This window comes from Mandrillus leucophaeus, unplaced genomic scaffold, assembly GCF_000951045.1.
Source record: "Mandrillus leucophaeus isolate KB7577 unplaced genomic scaffold, Mleu.le_1.0 Scaffold84, whole genome shotgun sequence".
NCBI lineage: Eukaryota > Metazoa > Chordata > Mammalia > Primates > Cercopithecidae > Mandrillus > Mandrillus leucophaeus.
The window spans coordinates 5,456,402-5,463,260 of record NW_012109141.1 but is presented as its reverse complement, the minus strand read 5'-3'; the positions used below and the strand labels follow the sequence as shown (position 1 = coordinate 5,463,260).

Sequence of the window (6,859 nt, the reverse complement as noted above, 5' to 3'; positions counted from 1 at the left end):
GATCGGGAAGCCATTACATTAAACAAAACAGCTCAGACACAGAAACTCAAATACCACGTGTTCTCACTCATAAATGGGAGCAAAATAATGTGTACCCATGGACATATAGTATGCAATAATGGACATCAGAGACTTGGAAGAATGGGAGAGTAGGAAGAGGTGAGGGATAGAAATTACTTAATGCGTACAATATATATTATTCACGTGATGGTTATATTAAAAGTCCAGACTTCACCACTACATAAAACTGCCCTTGTACAAAACTGCCCTTGTACCCCTTGAATTTATACAAATAAAAATAATAATAAGCCCACACATCTGTGAACAATTGATATTCAACAAGGTGCCAACCCCCACTGAATGGGGAAAGAACAGCTTCTTCAATAAATGATCCTGGGGCAACTGGATAGCCATATGCCAAAGCACGAAATTGGATCCCCACCTCCCATGAAACACAAAAACTAACTTAAAATGGGTTGACCTAAATATAAGACCTTAGACTGTAGAAATCTTAGAATAAAGCACAGCGGTAAATTTTCAAGACCTGGAAGTTGGCAATGGATTCCTAGATATGACACCAAACCTATGGGCAACAAAAGACAAAAAATAAATTGGACTTACCAAAATTAAAAACTTTTGCGCATCAAAGGACATTTTCAAGAAAGTGAAAAGTCAGCCTACAGAATGCAAGCACCTATTTGGAAATAATCTATCTGATGATGGTCTGATATCCATAACATATAAGGAACTCTCACACTTTAACATAAAAGAAACAACCCAATTTTCAAATGGGCAAAGTACTTGAATACACATTTTCTCCAAAAGATGCTCAACATTATCAGTCAGGAAGGAAACACAAATACAAACCACAATGAGAACTCACTTTATATCTACTAGAATGGCTATAATCAAAAAGAGAAAAATAAATATGTTAGGGAAAATGTGGAGAAATTGGAACCCTTGTGTACTGCTGCACAAGAGTTGTAAAGAAATGTAAAATAATGCAGTTGCTGTGAAAAACAGTTTAGAGATTCTTCAAAAAGTTCAACAAGATTACTATATGACGCAGCAGTTTTACTCCTAGGTATATACTCAAAAGAATATACTCAAACCAATACTTGTAGACCAATGTTTATAGCAGCGTTATTCACAAAAGCCAGAAGGTGGTAACAACCCAAACGTCTGTCAATGGGCGAATGAATGAACAAATTGTGATCAAATCCCTACAGTGGAATATTATTCAGCCATAAAAAGGAATGAAGGGCTGATGCATGCCACAACATGAATAAGCCTTGGCAACACTATGCTAAGTCAAACAATGCAGAAACAAAAGGCCACATTTTGTAAGAATCCATTTATACGAAATATCCAGATAGTTAAATCCATGGAGATGGAAAGCAGATTGGTGACTGCCAGGGACTGTTGGAAGGAGGGAATAGGAGGGACTGTTTAAGGTATGGGGTTTTCTTTGAAAATGATGAAAATGTTTTGGAATCTGATAAAAGTGGTAGTCGTAGAACATTGTAGATGTACTAAATGCCACCGAACTGTACACTTCAAAATGTTTAATCTTGGCTGGGTGCGGTGGCTCACACCTGTAATCCCAGTACTTTGGGAGGCCAAGGCAGGTGAATCACTTTAGGTCAGGAGTTCAAGATCAGCCTGGCCAACATGGTGAAACCACATCTCTACCAAAAGTACAAAAATTAGCTGTGCGTGGTGGTGCGCAACTGTAATCCCAGCTACTTGGGAGGCTGAGACAGGAGAATCGCTTGAACCCAGGAGGCATAGGTTGCAGTGAGCCAAGATCGTGCCACTGCACTCCAGCCTGGTCAACAGAGCAAGACTCCGTTTCAAAAAAAAAAAAAAAGAAGTTTAATCTTATGTTGAATAAATCTTAGGAGAACAATGTCATGTGAATTTCACCTCAATTTTTAAAAATTATTGCTAGTGAATAGCAAGAGTTCACATTCACCCCAGGTCTTACCAATGAATGATGCCACCCCATCTTGCTGTTGGCCGCGTATTGATCTATTTCAGTTGATCCCCCAATCACCCTGGTCCAAAGATGCCAAGTACATTCTAAGAACACAGTACATTATCATAGTACAGTCTAAGCACAGAGTCCACGGACACACTCTGTGTCACAACTTTGTGATAACAGCTGGAAATAAATAATGCAAAGGATCATGATAGTCGAGGTTGCCAGATAAATGATATATTTTAAAAAATCATTACGTGTTTATTAAACAAATGCCAAAACATATATATTTTCTGAGGGAGGGGTCAGGGCTGGGTAAAGTGGGGTAGAGGGGCAGGTAGAGAGGTACAAGGGCCGAGGGCCAAGCCAGGCATCTGCAACACTGTACTGCCTCGAATCCTAAGAGAAACGAGATGAAACACAGCATCATCCACTCTCGGTGGCTTCTACGATCAGGCCCAAAGCGAACTTCCTCACTCAGGATGAAGAAATGAGGTGCGTGGGAGGAGGATTGGAAAAGGGTGCTAACTGGTAATAACTTGTAGGAACTCCTTATTCCCAAGGCATCCAGAGCCAACTAGTGAAGAGATGAAGAAAACTTAAGTGTATTTGCACCCTGGAATCGAGGGCCGTAGAGGTCACGGATTCTAATGAAAGGGGCTGAAAGACTTGCAGCTGAAGACAAAGTTCAGCTGTTACGACTTTGCTAGAGATGAGCCCTATTTATCAACATCTAACCAAAGACAAATAGAGACGGTGCCTGAGCTATTTCTGTTACGTCGGCAGCCATTTTTTGCATGATTTATGAAGGGATTTTGGCTTGAGGTTTTTTTTTCTAATAGAGCTGTCTGTATAAAAGAGCTTTGTCCTCAAGGAAGTCATTAATCAAAATATTACTGGATTTCTCTACTATTAAAAATGTCTCAGCTAACCACAAGAGCATGAATTCATCTCACAAGCTTGCCTCTGAATGCAGACTCCTAGGTGGCCTGGCGGGGTGGGGACAGGGAACACTCTTCAGCCACACTGTTCTTCTTCCCGTAGGCTGTCCACGCAGGCAATACCTTCCCTGTCACCTCAGTTTCGTTATTTCTGCTACTTACAATATGTCCTGCTTCCCCAGATGTCTCTACGGTTTCTGGGCATTGGGTGGAGTCTCCTGGTGTCGACTCAATGACCCCACCTTCCCCAGTTGATGCAAAAACACCTGATGTGTGTGATGGAGAATCTGCTCTGATATCTTTCGACACTTGCTTGGAAAACAATTCACATGCTGGACAGCAGAGGACTGCTAACAGAAAACCTAGCTCAACTCAGAACAAGTGACTGGGGCTGGGAAGATAACAGTGTGAGGTCCTTTGCTCCCTCTGCTGTTTCTCAGATGTGAGGGTTTGTCTGCCTGCCTTCTGCTGGGATGCCCCAGCTGTTAAGAGGCTCATCCTTCCAGTAAGGTTTCCACAGGAACACAATAGCCTGGGTTTCTGCTCCCTTCCTCAAATCATCTCATTAAGAGAATCTTTCCAATGTGGGCCGCATGGTCTCCTCTAGACCACGATACCCTTAGAACCTTGGCAAGTCATACACGTGTCCCCAGGAGTGAGGCTACTGCTGAGTGACCAGTAGAACCCCACTTCCAGTCAACGCCGGCTCCTGCTGGGGTTCAGCAGGGATCCTCCAGGACAGGGCTCTGAAACTACGGCCTGCGGGCTGCATGCAGCCCACTGTCTGATTTCCATAAACAGTTTGGTTGGAGACAGTCATGCTCATTTGGTTACATACCATCTACCACTGGTTTTGTGCTACGATGCTGGAACCAAGAGGTGTTAGGTCACAACTGACAGACACCACGTGGCCTACAAAGCTGTAAATATTAACTACCTGGCCCTTTACAAAAAAAGCTTCCCAACCCTTGAGTAGGATAATAAATCTTTGGATCGTGGACATTTATTATTTAAGTTCATCCTTTTTCAGTCTTGCTGGAGAGAAGGAAGATTTAGCTTGATAGACCAGATGCTGGTAAAATTAGCTCAGTTTTCTTATTCTCGAGAACTTTACTATCAGATCTATTATAAACACAATTCTAGAGACAGACTGACAAAAAGTACTTAAATGGCACCCTTTTACTACAAACTGCACCCCTCATTAAACTAACAGTTTACAGAACACCGAGCACTTAACTTACTCCAGCTTTTTCTCGCAGCTCTCTTTTCCTACTGCATCAACCTGCCGTGTTTCACTGGCAGCCCCCAGCCCTTCGCACACAATTGATTTAAAAAGTTGAGCTCGGAACCATCCAATCTTTTTTCTGAGAAGGTTACTAACCTTGAGATGTGAGTGCTGCTCGCTCTAATGCTTCTTCCCATCTGTGTCTTGGTTACGGGCTTTTATCGTATCCTGTTTATCATCCTGTTTATCGCGGCCTCTTAGCCTCAACCCCCTCTTGGTCACTGCAAGCTCCCGGTTGCTCCCTCCCTTAATTAGCACTGCAGGAGCTGCAGGGAGCTGACTCTGCCTGTGCCCCCGAGCTCTTCTCTCTACCAGCGCTTCTTCAGATAGCAACTGAAGTGAAGCACTTATATTTCATGAAGCGGGGTTTTTTGAAGTCAGGTTTACCTGTTTCTGGAAGCAACTTTACCATTGCAGCTACCCAGACTCATTTCAAACTCAGATAAAGTTCTGTCCCTCTTTTCCCCAAAGAATCTACAATTTGAAAGGACGCACTTCTCCTTTGTTCTAACTCTAAATAGAAACTACACTCCCCGCCGAAATCAGAGTTTGTTTCTTTGCCTTTTCTTCCCCGTTTTCTTTTTCTGCCAATCAAAGCACGTTAGATTCAGCTGTCTCTTTAAGTCAAGAAGCTTTCTTATCTCTGCCCATATCTAAGTATGTTTCGGTCTTACTTTCTAGATACTGTCTTTTTTTTTTCTTTGCCTCCCATTCTCCGACACAAAAGTACACAAGTCGGTGTTTCCTGAGAACGAATCCTGCATGTTTAGCAGCTTTTGTCTCTTAGGAACACTAGCTTTTTTAGCTGCACCAGGCCATGGCAAAGTTAGTTTTATTGATTCCTTTGATTTATTAGGTTTTGGAGGTTCCCTCCTGGTTAAACCACCATGAAGGATTGTGGCTGAGGCTTTAGTGTGTAAAATTCACAGAAAGACTAGGAAGGAAGGACCATATTTGACAGGTGAGAAGGCACTCATGGGGCTGCCCTACCCTGCACATTTAATTACGCCTCACAGGCGCAGGACTGGTCTCTCCTGCTGGACCACTGCATGTCCGAAAGCAAGGGAGAAGAAAGTGCAATACTGCCTCTCATGACACAAGTGTTTACTGAGCCTTGTCGTGGGCCAAAGGTAGCCAGAGGTAGCCTTCTCAAACACCTGCCTGACCCTCGTCACTCCCTTCAGTGCCTCACTGTCCTCAAGAGAATATCCAAATGTCTTACCGACTTGCAAGGCCTGTGTCATTGATCGCTGCCATTTTCCCGGTGTTATGTCTTACAATTCTTCTGCTCACTCCTAGTCTTTATTGCTCATCCACCTTACATTGGGTAATTTGAGGACAAAGCTCTGATGGGGCAGGGTGTTCTCACATGGAGTTTCCTCACCTTCTCTTATCCCTCTCCCATCCAGCAGGTCTCAGCTCAAATGTATCTTATAAGACACTCTCCCTGGGGCCTGCATCTGTCCAGTGAGTTTCCCGAGAACCCCAAATACATTCTCACTGAAACATTTACCACATCCTATTGTGATGCCTATTCACCCTCTGCATTTTTTACTAGAGCCTTATAGGCACTTCCAGGCCCAGGTAAAATCTCATCCCTGCTCTATCAGATCCTTGCACAGGGCCCTTGCCCACACCAGGTGCTCAATCAGCACTCGTAGAATGAGGACGAAGCCATGTAATCACTTCCATCTATACAGTTTCCATAGTGTGGTCACATTCCCAATTCCATCTTGTTTCCATCTGCCATCGTTAGGGCTGGGTTTTTTTTTTTTTTTTTTTTTGCCTCAACTTTCGATTTTCTCAAGGAAAAAGACAAAAACAGCCTTGACCCAAAACACCCACTGATATTTGCAGGACAGACCCAAAGACAAGTTTTCTTTTGAGTCAAAACTCTTCTTCAAAATTATTCAATGGGCCCTGAAGTGAACCTCACGCATCGTCTGAAACAGTCCCCGTCTACCCACGTGGTTCACAATAGGGTGAATGCAAATCCTATCTATCATGACTGCTTATACCTACAGGGACCTGGCTTGAAAGTATCTTTTAATCTTTTGCTTACTCCCTGACTCATAAAATCCAGATCGCTAGAGGCTGGGGGGTTTTCCCAAATTACTTTTTCATGGTCACTCCCTAATTCAGTGTTCACAGGCAAATACACACACACACACACACACACACACACACACATCCTTCTCCTTCTTATCACCCACATCCCATATAAGCTACTGCTATTTTGGTTTTTTTTAAATTTTTTATTATCTAGCTATTGCTATTTTTAAGGCAGGCACAATGGAGATATATTTTGTTGTTTTTCTGTAGAGGTCTATCCTCTCTGGTTTATTTAGCTTCTTCTTGGAGGCTCTCGAAATCTTGTAATAAATACAAAGAACCCAAGACTTAGCTTTGAATCATTTCCAGAGAAACACAGGCATCCCAAGATCTTGGCCCCAAGGATGCAATGTTGTCCCCCCAACATGGAACTACAAAATTTTACTCAGCAAATAGGGGAAATGTTGAAACATCACATGATCGATAATAAATTACAAAACAAACAATAAAAATAACCTGAGACAAATGAAATTGCCCTATCCCTCCAGAGAACAGATGTCCTAAATGTTCTAACCAGCAGAACAAATGGGCGTAAAGAGG

General features: G+C 42.7%; 1 protein-coding gene across 2 annotated transcripts in view; it reads right to left on the bottom strand.

The window, feature by feature from the left end:
* Positions 1–4,717, bottom strand: part of CD226 (CD226 molecule) — a 96,467-nt gene extending 91,750 nt beyond the window's left edge. For both annotated transcript variants that reach the window (XM_011968349.1, XM_011968348.1), the window contains exon 1: positions 4,304–4,717. The gene's annotated coding sequence lies outside the window, so the exon portion shown is untranslated. The remainder of the gene's footprint in view (positions 1–4,303) is intronic.
* Positions 4,718–6,859: the final 2,142 nt, after the last annotated feature.